This window comes from Capricornis sumatraensis, chromosome 2 (assembly GCF_032405125.1).
Source record: "Capricornis sumatraensis isolate serow.1 chromosome 2, serow.2, whole genome shotgun sequence".
NCBI lineage: Eukaryota > Metazoa > Chordata > Mammalia > Artiodactyla > Bovidae > Capricornis > Capricornis sumatraensis.
Genome location: NC_091070.1, coordinates 93889599 through 93905191, shown reverse-complemented (window position 1 = coordinate 93905191; position 15593 = coordinate 93889599). Strand labels below are relative to the sequence as shown.

Below are 15593 nucleotides of genomic sequence, written 5' to 3'. Positions count from 1 at the left end.
TCCAAGTTCAATCTCTGATTGGGAAACTAAGACCCCACAAGTGGAGCAGTGTGCCCCCAAGCCCCAAATCATGGCACGGGCATTGTGTGGAATTAGAGATTTAGCTCATTCACTTATGGACTGCCCATGTCTGCGTTCGTGCTACAGTGGCCGAGCTGAGCACCTGTGACTTGAGCACTTGTCAGAAACCATATAAAATTGCAGGAAGGCTTTACGGACAAAGTTGCAGAAGATCTATAGCCAATGAAAAGTACTGACAGGGTTTCTCACAGGGATCTTCCTAAGCAAAGACAATTACATCACAGAGAAAGAAAAGTTGAACTGATGCTTGAAAGCCTGCTTAGAACGGTAGAGCAGTGGCTCTCAATCACTTGAGGAACTGCATGGGGAAGTTATTAAGATGAAAAGTCCCAGGCCCCAATTCACAGAAATTACTTTTTAGTCGGTCTTGGGTAGAGCCAGGAATACGCATGTTAATAAGTCCTCCAAGTAGTTCTAATGCAAGTAGAACCTCAGCTGCATCACAAGATAAAAATACAAAGAATAACAGCAAAATGGAAACAAGCAAGGTATGTACACATCTTGCAGTGATAAAACACATTTAAGTGGACTGAACAAGTAGACTATAAGCGGAATGATGGCACTATTGGGGTCCAGAGTAGGCTACCCCATGGTTCTTAACAGCATATTGAGTATTTTGAATTAAAGTTACATAAGAAATGGCCAATGCAAGAGGAACACTCTGATACTCCAGTCTCCCTGAAAACAGGAAACAAATCTCATGTGAAATGTGCATTCCCTGCATCCAGAGGTTGCTTTGTTGTTGCTGTTTAGCTGCTAAGTCGTGTGACTTCCGATCCCATGGATTATAGCCCACCTGGCTCCTCTGTCCATAGAATTTTCCAGGCCAGGATACTGGAGTGGGTTGCCATTTCCTCCTCCAGGGACCTTTCCGACCCAGGGATCAAGCCCTGGTGGATTCTTCACTACTGAGCCTCCGTCCGAGGCCCCATCATCCTATCACTTCCTCAAAATTTTATTGTTTCTTCGTTGAATGAGCATAAAAGCTGACTGCTTTGGCCTCTTTTTAGGTACCATTTCTGTGAGTCTCTGCCATGCAGATGAATTAGAATTTGTTTTTCTCTAATCTGTCTCATGTCAATTTTATTATTAGTCAAGCCACAAGAACTCAAGGACGGTAGAGGGAGGAACTATTCCTCTCCCTAGCAGCTTCATATTATGGTTAAACTGAAGGCTGAAAAGGCAGGCTTGGGTTTAAGTTTCCTAAATTTTTAAATATACAAAATAAGATTAACTATTGTGGGTCTGTCTGGAATCTTCCCAATTAAGACTGAAAATTCCAAGTCACCAGAGCTCTGTTAAACAGTCTGTAGTAACTCATCCCTACCCTGCCACAGCCTGGGGCCCCACAAGAAGGGTGGGCGGAACTGCACTCCAGCGCTTCTGTTATCTGGCACAGGCATAGCAGAAACCCTGATTCACTGCAACACTCTAGAGAATCCCGGGAAAGGCACTTCAAAACCCCCTGAGCTTTTCAGTTTAACTACAACACACAGAAAAGTGCACATCTCAGTGAATTACCAAAATATCTGTTTTGCACATGGATTATTCTGAGCTAGCTAAAAACAAACAAAGGCCTGAAAGATTCAGGAAGAAACTTTGATTTTCCCCTCTCATGATCTAAAAAAAGTTTCAGATAGAGTGTCTGTGCCGAGAACACAGCAATCACTAGAGAGATCTGCACAGAATGTGGGCTAGATGTTATGAGGGAAACTCGGCAGGATCTACGCTGGTTTACCAAACATCTGCTTTTCCATCTTCATGTGAATTACCTTACCCGTCTTTTAAGTTCCAAACCACCATGTCCCCATCTTTTGTCTTTAGCTGAAGATGGTATTTAAGGTGAGAGTTTCGGCCATTGTGGGGAGTTTCCCTGGATTTCTCCCACACAGACATATCATTAAACCTTGATTTTCTCCTGTTAATCTGTCCTGTGTCAATTTAATTTGTCAATTTAATTTTTTAGATGAGCCAGAAAAAACAAAGACAGGTAGAGGAAGATTTATTCCTCCCTAACATAACCATCTAATGACCAGCTGTCTCATGGAAAAGAGTCCTGCAGGACTCCCTTCATAAAGCCAAAACATTTCAGACACTCAAATGTCAACAGAATCACTTTGGTCTCTGTTGATGTTACAAAACCATAAAATACCCAAAATCTATTCTGAACTCAAACATTTTCTGATGACTTTTAAATTCTACTGATCATAACCATATCTATACTTTAAGAAGCTGTAATGTTCATTCAATCTATTCAAGAGTCAGAGTCTCAGGAGTCTACCAATTGGGAACTACAGTGTTAAATATCTGAGAAAGAACTGGAATAAATTTTTCTTTATTAAAATACTTAAGTTCTCACTACAAAAAAAAAACCTGTAAAAATGTAAGGTGATAGATGTTGTGATCATGTTACAGCATCCATGTACAGTGAAAGTTGCTCAGTCATGTCCAACTCTCTGCGACCCCATGGACTGTATAGTCCATGGAATTCTCCAGGCCAGATTACTGGCGTAGGTAGCTTTTCCTTCTCCAGGGATCAAACCCAGGTCTCCCACACTGCAGGCAGATTCTTTACCAGCTGAGCCGCAAGGGAAGCCCACTGGAGTAGGTAGCCTATCCCTTCTCCAGCGGATCTTCCCAAGCCAGGAATTGAACCTGGGTCTCCTGCATTGCAGGTGGATTCTTTACCAACTGAGCTATCAGTTCAGTTCAGTTCACTTGCTCAGTCATGTCCGACTCTTTGCGACCGCAGAAATCGCAGCACGCCAGGCCTCCCGGTCCATCACCAACTCTCAGAGTTTACCCAAACTCATGTCCATCAAGTCGGTGATGCCATCCAGCCATCTCATCCTCTGCCGTCTCCTTCTTCTCCTGTCCCCAGTCCCTCCCAGCATCAGGGTCTTTTCCAATGAGTCAACTCTTTGCATGAGGTGGCCAAAGTACTGGAGTTTCAGCTTCAGCATCGGTCCTTCCAAAGAAACCCCAGGGCTGATCTCCTTCAGAATGGACTGGCTGGATCTCCTTGCAGTCCAAGGGACTCTCAAGAGTCTTCTCCAACACCACAGCTCAAAAGCATCAATTCTTCGGCGCTCAGCTTTCTTCAGAGTCCAACTCTCACATCCATACATGACCACTGGAAAAACCATAGCCTTGACCAGATGGACCTTTGTTGGCAAAGTAATGTCTCTGCTTTTGAATATGCTATCTAGGTTGGTCATAACTTTCCTTTCAAGGAGTAAGCGTCTCTTAATTTCATGGCTGCAGTCACCATCTGCAATGATTTTGGAGCCCCCCAAAATAAAGTCTGACACTGTTTCCCCATCTATTTCCCATGAAGCAATGGGACCAGATGCCATGATCTTTGTTTTCTGAATGCTGAGCTTTAGGCCAACTTTTTCACTCTCCACTTTCACTTTCATCAAGAGGCTTTTTAGCTCCTCTTCACTTTCTGGCATAAGGGTGGTGTCATCTGCATATCTGAGGTTATGGATATTTCTCCCGGCAATCTTGATTCCAGCTTGTGTTTCTTCCAGTCCAGCGTTTCTCATGATGTACTCTGCATATAAGTTAAATAAGCAGGGTGACAATATACAGCCTTGACGTACTCCTTTTCCTATTTGGAACCAGTCTGTTGTTCCATGTCCAGTTCTGACTGCTGCTTCCTGACCTGCACACAGATTTCTCAAGAGGCAGGTCAGGTAGTTGGGTATTCCCATCTCAGAATTTTCCACAGTTTCTTGCGATCCACAGAGTCAAAGGCTTTGGCATAGTCAATAAAGCAGAAATAGATGTTTTCCTGGAACTCTCTTGCTTTTCCATGATCCAGCAGATGTTGGCAATTTGATCTCTGGTTCCTCTGCCTTTTCTAAAACCAGCTTGAACATCAGGGAGTTCACGGTTCATGTATTGCTAAAGCCTGGCTTGGAGAATTTTGAGCATTACTTTACTAGCATGTGAGATGAGTGCAATTGTGCGGTAGTCTGAGCATTCTTTTGAACTGCCTTTCTTTGGAATTGGAATGAAAACTGATCTTTTCCAGTCGTGTGGCCACTGCTGAGTTTTCCAAATTTTCTGGTATATTGAGTGCAGCACTTTCACAGCATCATCTTTCAGGATTTGAAACAGCTCAACTGGAATTCCATCACCTCCTCTAGCTTTGTTCGTATCGATGCTTTCCAAGGCCCACTTGACTTCACATTCAAGGATGTCTGGCTCTAGATTAGTGATCTCACCATCATGATTATCTGGGTCGTGAAGATCTTTTTTGTACAGTTCTTCTGTGTATTCTTGCCACCTCCTCTTAATATCTTCTGCTTCTGTTAGGTCCAGACCATTTCTGCTTTATCTTACTTGCCCTATTAGCAGAGTTTATGTTAATGATCTTCATTGGGGCCATCATTCTCCTCAGTTCAGTCAGTTCAGTTGCACAGCTGTGTCCGACGTTGTGACCCTGTGGGACTGCAGCACACGAGGCTTCCCTGTCCATCACCAACTCCCGGAGCTTGCGCAAACTCATGTCCATCGAATCGGTGATGCCATCCAACCATTTTTTCTCTATTATCCCCTTCTCCTCCCACCTTCAATCTTTCCCAGCATCAGGGTCGTTTCTAATGAGTCAGTTCTTCACATCAGGTGGCCAAAGTATTGGCGCTTTTTTCAGTCCTTCCAATGAACAGTCAGGACCGATTTCCTTTAGGATGGACTGGTTGGATCTCCTTGCAGTCCAAGGGACTCTCAAGAGTCTTCTCCAACACCACAATTCAAAAGCATCAATTCTCCAGCACTCAGCTTTCTTTATAGTCCAACTCTCACATCCATACATGACTAGTAGAAAAACCATAGCTTTGACTAGATGGACCTTTGTTGACAAAGTAATGTCTCTGCTTTTTAACATGCTGTCTAGGTTTGTTATAGCTTCCCTCTGGGATTTGTAATTTCCCAGTCCTCTTGGGCTTCCCGGGTGGCTCTCCTGGTAAAGAATTTGCCTGCCAATGCAGGAGACATGATAGAACAGGGTTCAGTCCCTGGGCTGGGCAGATCCTCAGGAGGAGGGCACAGCAACCCACTCCAATATTCATACCTGGAGAATCCCATGGACAGAGAAGCCTGGTGAGCTATGGTCCATGGACAGAAGAGCCTGGTGGGTTCCACAGTCTGTAGGGTCACAAAGGATCAGACGTGACTGAAGCAACTTGGCATGAACTTGGGCTTCGCCCTCTGGGAATGCACCAGCCAATGCAGAAGACGTGGGTTCGTCCTTGGGTCGGGAAGATCCCCTGGAGCACGGGAATGGCAACCCACTCTAGTTTTCTTTGCCTAGAAAATTCCATGGACAGAGAAGCCTGGTGGGCTATAGGCCATAGGGTTGCAAAGAGTTGGACACAACTAAGCACCCAGCTATGCACTGGGAAAAGTAAGCACTTCTTCGGGTTCCCGAGCAGGTTCCTCCTCTGTCTACTCCGTAAATGTGAGTGCTCCTCGGGGTTCCACCTTTGCTCTCCCCACAGCATTCTTACTATTTCTATGACTTCAGTCATCATCTGCAGATTCCCAAGTTCACAGCCTGTCATCTCACTCCTAAGTGTATATCTTTACATCTAATAATACATAAGATAGACTTCTCATGTGACTGTTCCAACTTATATGCACCAGGTCTAAAACCTGTTCTTCCTCCCTCTCCACATCAATCTGTCTAAGGCAGAAACCTGGGCCTGTTCTTGAATTCCTTTTTTCCCTCATTTAGTCACCACATACTACTTTCCAAATATCTGATTTGTCCATGTACATTCCTACTGTTCTATCCGAATTTAAGCTATCTTCAATTCTTACCTCTAATACCAACAAGAGTCTCCAAGCCCTTAGTCACAACTGTCATCTTCAGTCCACTCTCCTCACTGCAGGAAGTAGGAATGACTTTCTAAACTGTAAATTTGGAAAGTTTCTGTACCTCAAACCCATTGCCTGAGGCAGATTTTTCCAGCCAGTCTTGCCACTCCCTACTTTGGATAGGCCCCACCCTCCACATATAACTGCTTTGTTACCCTGCGGCAAAATGCTCTTTTCCTTCTGGGTCTTCAAATGGTTTCTTTTCAGTGCCTAGAAGCAAACACTTTCCAGGGTATCCACTGGGTAACAAATACTAAGTTCAGTCATTAAAGTTTTAGCTCAGATGTTACTAAACCTGGAAGCCATCCCTGACTTAATATCCTCCCAGTGTTAAAGTGTTCCACAACAAACATTATTCTAATCACCCATTAACTACTCTGTGTTCCCATTATATATGTACTTAGTGGGATTCCCCGGCAGCTTGGTGGTAAAGAACCCACCTGCCAATTCAGGAGACACAGGTTCAACCCCTGGGTCAGGAAGATCCCCTGGAGAAGGAAATAGCAACCTACTCCAGTACTCTTCAGTTGCTTCACTGTGGGTCAGACAGTTAAGCGTCTGTCTACTATGCGGGAGAGCCGGGTTCAATCCCTGGGTCGGAAAGATCCCCTGGAGAAGGAAATGGCAATCCACTCCAGTACTATTGCCTGGAAAATCCCATGGACAGAGGAGCCTGGTAGGTACATTCCATGGGATCACAAAGAGTCAGACAAGACTGAGCAACTTCACTTTCTTTCCAGTACTCTTGCTTGGGAAATCCCATAGACAGAGGAAACTGGCAGGCTATAGTCCACCAGGTTGCAAAGAGTCAGACATGACTTACTGACTAAACAACAACAACAACAAGGTCCCCGGGCAGGATCCTTGTTTGTCTTATTCTGAAAATATCACCCATGCCGAGCATGGTTTCCCTGATGGCTCACCTGGTAAAGAATCCACCTGTAATGCACGAGACCCAGGTTTGATCCCTGGAATGGGTAGATCCCCTGGAGAAGGGAAAGGCTACCCACTCCAGTATTCTGCCCTGGAAAATCCCATGGACCTGAAAGATGATGCTGTGAAAGTGCTACACTCAATAGGCCAGCAAGTTTGGAAAACTCAGCAGTGGCCACAGGACTGGAAAAGGTCAGTTTTCATTCCAATCACAAAGAAAGGCAATTCAAAAGAATGCTCAAACTACCGCACAATTGCACTCATCTCACATGCTAGTAAAGTAATGCTCCAAATTCTCCAAGCCAGGCTTCAGCAATACGTGAACCGTGAACTCCCTAATGTTCAAGCTGGTTTTAGAAAAGGCAGAGGAACCAGAGATCAAATTGCCAACATCCGCTGGATCATGGAAAAAGCAAGAGAGTTCCAGGAAAACATCTATTTCTGCTTCATTGACTATGCCAAAGCCTTTGACTCTGTGGATCACAATAAACTGTGGAAACTTCTGAAAGAGATGGAAATACCAGACCACCTGACCTGCCTCTTGAGAAATCTGTATGCAGGTCAGGAAGCAACAGTTAGAACTGGACATGGAACAACAGACTGGTTCCAAATAGGAAAAGGAGTACGGCAAATATATAAGAGTACTCAATAAAAGGAGTAAAATATTGTCACCCTGCTTATTTAACTTATATGCAGAGTACATCATGAGAAACGCTGGACTGGAAGAAACACAAGCTGGAATCAAGATTGCCAGGAGAAATATTCAATAACCTCAGATATGCAGATGACACCATCCTTATGGCAGAAAGTGAAGAGGAACTAAAAAGCCTCTTGATGAAAGTGAAAGAGGAGAGTGAAAAAGTTGGCTTAAAGCTCAACATTCAGAAAACAAAGATCATGGCATCTGGTCCCATCACTTCATGGGAAATAGATGGGGAAACAGTGTCAGACTTTCTTTTTGGGGGCTCCAAAATCACTGCAGATGGTGACTGCAGCCATGAAATTAAAAGACGCCTACTCCTTGGAAGAAAAGTTATGACCAACCTAAATAGTATATTCAAAAGTAGAGACATTACTTTGCTGACTAAGGTCCATCTGGTCAAGGCTATGGCTTTTCCAGTGGTCATGTATGGATGTGAGAGTTGGACTGTGAAGAAGGCTGAGCACCGAAGAATTGATGCTTTTGAGCTGTGGTGTTGGAGAAGACTCTTGAGAGTCCCTTGGACTGCAAGGAGATCCAACCAGTCCATTCTGAAGGAGATCAACCCTGGGATTTCTTTGGAAGGAATGATGCTAAAGCTGAAACTCCAGTACTTTGGCCACCTCATGTGAAAAGTTGACTCATTGGAAAAGACTGATGCTGGGAGAGATTGTGGGCAGGAGGAGAAGGGGACGACCGAGGATGAGATGGCTGGATGGCATCACGGACTCAATGGACGTGAGTCTGAGTGAACTCTGGGAGTTGGTGATGGACAGGGAGGCCTGGCGTGCTGCGATTCATGGGGTCGCAAAGAGTCGGACATGACTGAGCGACTGAACTGAACTGACTTGATACAGTCTGTCGGGTTGCAAAGAGTCGTACACAACTGAATGACTTTCACTTTCAGTGTTTATAAAACCAAGATAAATGATGACGATAATGGGCTTTTAAAATTTCATTCATGATTTTAAAGTGTTTGCTTGTTCTCTTTTATGCCTAGCAGTGTCTTGCATTAGTTAAATCTTAAGGAATGGATTTAAGATTATAATTTCTGAGGCTACAGATGACAGAAACAGCTAAATCTTTGTTCAATAACTAGAACACTGTGAATGTTTGATAAGAAAAACAAAGTCAAAGTTTGAATTAGTATCTAAAATCCAGTGGTTCAAAACTTGAAAAGGAGAAAAATGTGTAAGAACAAGAACTACTTTAAGGATTACATAACTTGAAACTACAGGGATTTGACATAAAATTCGTATTTTATGACAAGATAAAAATTTAAATGTAGAAAAAACTTTTCTCTGCCCTTTGGCTCCCCCTTTCCCCTCCATTATTTGTTCTGTATCTGCACTATGCATCATGACCAACTCTGCCCCATCAGGAAAGCTACCTGCCTAAGGGATTCCTTGATGGCTCAGCTGGTAGAGAATCCACCTGCAATGCAGGAGACCTGGGTTCGATCCCTGGGTTGGGAAGAAGGGAATGGCTACTCACTCCAGTATTCTGGCCTGGAGAATTCCATGGACTGTATAGTCCATAGGGTCGCAAAGAGTAGGACACGACTGAGCAAGTTTCACTTTTCAATCCTAAAGCACAATACTTTCCTAGTATCAACAAGACAACTCCTAAATAGATAAACTTCTTTCTTGATACTCAAGAAAGGCATCACATGACATCACTTTGTTTCTGTAGAACTGGGTTATGCAAACTGTCGATATTACATCATTTGATGTACTGCTCCCATCTCAAAAAATTTATACTACTGTGCTTTGACTTCTAATGGGCAGAACAGTTCTCCTCAATTTGCTTGAATACAATTTTCCATTTCTTTCTCAAATAGACTGATTAATTTTTATCGACATGCATGGTTTAGCTGGCAGGATGTCAGAGATGCCCACTAAATGACACGTGGGAGTCCACACAGAACCCACGCTCAGTGCCAAGCATGGGCCCACAGAGCCCCACCAGCTTACCAGGACTCCTCAGGTGTTCTGGTGAGCTCTCCTAGTATCCAAACCTCACAGTTGGAAGGACAATCCTGAAAATTTTATTCATGCTATTTCACTTAAGATTTGGAGTCTCAAGGGCCACTTATGCACTTCTTAGGCAGGACCTAGGGATTCTGGACAAGGGGCCCAGGGAAACACAGATGGCTAGGTATTTGTTAAATTTGGCTTAAATTAAAAAAAAAAAAAGGTCGATATATGGTCTGAACAAAGCTTTTGTTAGTGAAACAAGAGAATGAATTACTCAGCTCTGAGACTAAGGGAGCTCCACTACAATCAGTAAACACTACTCATGGGGGGTACTGAGGGGGAAGCACAAGCGAGGTTGATCACCTATGGTAGCTGCAGACTGCCACAGGGAGAACCACGCCCTGCGAGGTGAGCTCCTTGGGGCCAGACTCAGAACAAGCACACATCTGATCTGCCACACTGTCCTCAGAATGTCGTTCAGATCATATCTCATATCCCACATCTGAATTAGGCTACAAAATAGTGAGAAATTGTGCCTTACAGCCAAACCCTTTGGATGGACAATCACCAGTGGGAATACCAACTGGGTTTATGTACGCTTGCAAGTTCTTAAATGCAACGAGAGGATTTCGGCCCTGAAATGGTCGCAATAGGTTCTTTTAGCACTTCCAAACTGATGTTTTGCAACAGCAGTTTTTCTTTTCTAAAATTATATTAGCAGGAAAAAATATTCATCAGGCTAGCTTCTTAGACCCTTTGAGTGAGAAAGTCTATTAAACTGTTAAAATTTTACAGAGTTCTCATCTTAACTATCGTACCTATTTTAATTGGTATACATAAGCCCCCAAAGATTTCAAAATTTCAAGTCTCATTGAAAGATTTGCTGTAGAAGGCTAAAAAAAAGACTAATGATGTAAAAGCTACCTAAAACTTTAACTACTGTTCCCCTCTATTAATAATCTTCCATCTGAATTGCCTCTTTACTCACAAAACACTATCAAATGGTTACTTTTAGGAACGGGAACACATGAGGCAGGAACACATGAGGCTTGTAGGCAAGCCTCTTCAGATCAAAGGCCAAACAAGGGCCATAGTTAGAATTTCTTAAACCCAGAGAGAATCCTCAAAATTGTTTACAAATGGATTACTGAGTTGGGAGGTGGGAGGCCAATGGTTTGACTAAACTGACCATAGGTGATACTTGAAACCTGACAGAATTCGAGAGGGCTAGCTGGGAAGAGGCTCTGCCCCCAACCTGCACCCCCCCTCCCCCCCATAAGCTAAATGAAGGAAAGAAAGATTCCAACATAAGCGAATGGGTATATCAGTCCTTTGGTGTCACTGAGATGGCCACCCAATTCTTTGAGAAAGGGGGGGAAAAAAAAGAGCCAAACCAAAAAACTTATTATACAAATCTAGCCTTTACAGCACTGAAGTGTGGCTCCAGAAATAATCCAAAGCCCACCAATCCTTTACCCCTCCCCAAACTCCCCTAATTATCGTAAGAGGTTTGTAAATAGAGGGAAAAAAATAATTCTGGCCTTGAGACGGGGTAGATAACTTGTTACTTCTCAAATAGAAACGTGAAGTGTCTCTCATCAGTCAGTGTAGTTCAGTTCAGTCGCTCAGTCGTGTCCGACTCTTTGGGACTCCATGAATTGCAGCACGCCAGGCCTCCCTGTCCATCACCAACTCCCAGAGTTCATCCAGACTCACGTCCATAGAGTTGGTGATGTCTCTCATAAATACTAGTAAAAAGGGTTTAGCAATCTAAACAGGTGATCTTGATTTGTTCCATTTGGCAGAAACCCAATTAGAATTCAACCTCTTTTATAACTGATGGATTTTACATCACTACACCTGATTTCTGGCTGAAATTCAGTAATAGGTGTGTTTCCTCGTATCTATACATGAGTGCTGTAGATGTGTGGTACTGTCAGAATTATTTGGTAAAATAGCTCTATTTAATTGGTTTAAAGGCAATTAAGCTCTTATGTAAGTACTCAAATATATAAGAACCTGGTCAGAATAAATTTCAGGTTTATATGGTCCAAAATATATTTAGTACTGACTTAATATCTGTTATTAAGTTAGCTTAAGCTTGTTTGCTTAAGTAATACAGACATGTCTTTAGAGCATAATACTTTTATTATACTTAAATTTACTAGAAATAAAATAAAATCTTACTATTCCTGTTAGAAAATTGTTCAGCAAGGAAAAATAACAATATGATGAAACTTTTAACCTTTTAGGAACAATTTATGTTTTGGGAATGTTTATATAAAATACTCCTTCTGGATTTTGGTAACTTGAACTTTAGAGCTGTGCTTCAGTTCAGTTCAGTTCAGTTGCTCAGTTGTGTCCGACTCTTTGAGACCCCATGAATCGCAGCACGCCAGGCCTCCCTGTCCATCACCAACTCCCAGAGTTCACTCAGACTCACGTCTATTGAGTCAGTGATGCCATCCAGCCATCTCATCCTGGGTTGTCCCATTCTCCTCCTGCCCCCAATCTCTCCCAGCATCAGAGTCTTTTCCAATGAGTCAATTCTTCGCATGAGGTGGCCAAAGTACTGGAGTTTCAGCTTTAGCATCATTCCTTCCAAAGAAATCCCAGGGTTGATCTCCTTCAGAATGGACTGGTTGGATCTCCTTGCAGTCCAAGGGACTCTCAAGAGTCTTCTCCAACACCACAGTTCAAAAGCATCAGTTCTTTGGCGCTCAGCTTTCTTCACAGTCCAACTCTCACATCCATACATGACCACTGGAAAAACCATAGCCTTGACTAGATGGACCTTAGTCGGCAAAGTAATGTCTCTACTTTTGAATATGCTATCTAGGTTGGTCATAACTTTTCTTCCAAGGAGTAGGCGTCTTTTAATTTCATGGCTGCAGTCACCATCTGCAGTGATTTTGGAGCCCCCCAAAAATAAAGTCTGACACTGTTTCTACTGTTTCCCCGTCTATTTTCCATGAAGTGATGGGACCAGATGCCATGATCTTTGTTTTCTGAATGTTGAGCTTTAAGCCAACTTTTTCACTCTCCTCTTTCACTTTCATCAAGAGGCTTTTTAGTTCCTCTTCACTTTCTGCCATAAGGATGGTGTCATCTGCATATCTGAGGTTATTGAATATTTCTCCCGGCAATCTTGATTCCAGCTTGTGTTTCTTCTCATGATGTACTCTGCATATAAATTAAATAAGCAGGGTGACAATATTTTACTCCTTTTATTGAGTACTCTTATATATTTGCCGTACTCCTTTTCCTATTTGGAACCAGTCTGTTGTTCCATGTCCAGTTCTAACTGTTGCTTTCTGACTTGCATACAGATTTCTCAAGAGGCAGGTTAGGTGGTCTGGTATTCCCATCTCTTTCAGAATTTTCCAGTTTATTGTGATCCACAGAGTCAAAGGCTTTGGCATAGTCAATGAAGCAGAAATAGATGTTTTCCTGGAACTCTCTTGCTTTTTCCATGATCCAGCGGATGTTGGCAATTTGATCTCTGGTTCCTCTGCCTTTTCTAAAACCAGCTTGATCATCTGGAGTTCACGGTTCCCACATTGCTGAAGCCTGGCTTGGAGAATTTTGAGCATTACTTTACTAGCATGTGAGATGAGTGCAATTGTGCGGTAGTTTGAGCATTCTTTGGCATTGCCTTTCTTTGTGATTGGAATGAAAACTGACCTTTTCCAGTCCTGTGGCCACTGCTGAGTTTTCCAAATCTGCTGGCATATTGAGTGCAGCACTTTCACAGCATCATCTTTCAGGATTTGAAATAGCTTAACTAGAATTCCATCACCTCCATTAGCTTTGTTCATAGTGATGCTTTCTAAGGCCCACTTGACTTCACATTCCAGGATGTCTGGCTCTAGGTGAGTGATCACACCATCGTGATTATCTGGGTTGTGAAGATCTTTTTTGTACAGTTCTTCTGTGGATTCTTGCCACCTCGTCTTAATATCTTCTGCTTCTGTTAGGTCCATACCAATTAAGAGTTGTGCTTAATTAACATAAATAATGGGAATCCACTGAATACCCAAGTTGTTTCCAAGTAAGATTTTGGGACATTATTTACAGAACACAGGTTTCCTTTTGCAGAGAAACTCCTAAAAGGTACTTGGAGGATTATTAATATGATGCCACATCAAGACATTTTCTTTAAGAAAGTGAATGTTTTCTAGGAACAAATAGTATTTATAAACTTGCCAATCTAAAGAATAATGTAAAACACAGTTTTTAAGTGCTTACTTTTTACTAGAAACTGGGTTTTAAGGTTAAGAATTATAATATGTATAACTAAATACTTCCTTGCTACTAAAACAGTAAGGGAAACATTTTAGTATGCAAGGAAGATGGGAAGCATGTTTTCACTAAAAGACTATCAGAGGGACTTCGGGGGTGGTTCAGTGCCTAAGAATCCACACTCCCAGTGCAGGGGACCCAGGTGTGATCCCTGGCCAGGGAACTGGATCCCAGATGCTGCAACCAAGAGTTCACATGCCACAACTAAAGATGACGTGTGCCCCAACTAAGACCTGGGGCAGCCAAATAAATACATAAATAAAAAAATTTAAATACATGAGTAAAAAGTATGAGGATCGTTTTGTCTCAGAGCTAGCTGGTTGTTTCTGAATGGAAAAAACAGAAAAAGTAATACGGATACACAAAGTTGTTAAAGGGTTGAGGAAAAGGAACACTGAGAAAAGAGTTTTGTACATGGTTGGGAACGGCTAAGATAAGACTCAATTAAGAAAATGATTTTTAACGGTAAAGTATACGAAACTTGAATTTAGTTTTCTCTCTCTTAATTTAGTTTCCTTATAATACTGAGCTGCTTTTAGTAAGAGATAGTGTGAGTTTCTTTGCCTTTTCGTGATTTACGACAACCTTTGAGCTCTTTTACTGTCATGCTGGTTAAATGACACTGACCTATGATCCTATTTAACCAGGTTTTGAAAGTTTTTGGTATTTTTGACAAACTTTCCAAAGATCAACTTCTAAATGAAGTTCACTGGACCTTTAGTTAACTTTGAGGTTTTTCAAAGGGTCCCTGGTATATCTCAAATTATTTGTTTTCTCTCCATCTCAGAGAGAAGAGTAATTAACTATTAGGCCTATTTGGTATGTTAAATTACATGGGAAGTATTGTCAAATTTGAGTGGTGATAAAACTTCTGAGGTCCTATTAAATGGGTAAATGTTGTAACTAGAAGGTCTAGCTTCCCTGGTGGCTCAAACGGTAACGAACATGCCTGCGATGCAGGAGACGCAGGTTTGATCCCTGGGTTGGGAAGATCCCCTGGAGGAGGAAATGACAACCCATTCCAGTATTCTTGTCTGGAAAGTTCCATGGACAGAGGAGCCTGGTGGGCTACAGTCAATGGGTAGTCTGGTGGGCTATAGTCTATGGGGTTGCAAAGAGTTGTTTATGACTGAGCAACTAACACTTTTACTTTTATAGAAATTCTAGAAATTATACAGAACTCCAAAAATGTCCTGGTAACATGTGACCAGTTATAATTCTAGAAATTATCTTAAATTGTTTTATGTCACAGCAGTAACAAAGTTTGTCAATTGGACTGGAATCAGGTGTTTAACTTTTCAAATCTTTTGTAATTTATGGACAGTTATTGTTTTACTCCAATGTTTGGGCAAAAATACTTCATCTTCAAGAATATTCATAAAAAGAACTTTTTTACAAGTACAGGTTTCTGATAACGTTCAGATCATACCACTGAACTGGATAAGAAATTAAAGACTTCTGATGGAGAACTGGATGGTTTCAGAAAACTGCTAACTGAAGATTAAGATCTAGGATTAGTCTCACAGGACTGAATGGACAAATGAGTATGGTTATAATTTTTGTTTTTCATCTGAAATACTATTAAATCTGCTTTCCAGATATAAAGAAACCCTTAGTCTACACCTCTCTATATAGAACTAAAACATTTATCTTTTCTATCTGAGCCCTTCAGAATCTGTAAACTCTTAGGTTCCCAACAACTTACCCAGGTATAC

At 42.1% G+C, this 15593-nt stretch overlaps 1 protein-coding gene across 2 annotated transcripts in view; it reads right to left on the bottom strand.

Annotated features, from left to right (window-relative positions):
• Positions 1–15593, bottom strand: part of CERT1 (ceramide transporter 1) — a 130877-nt gene that overhangs the window by 26641 nt on the left and 88643 nt on the right. The gene's annotated exons all lie outside the window — the stretch shown is intronic.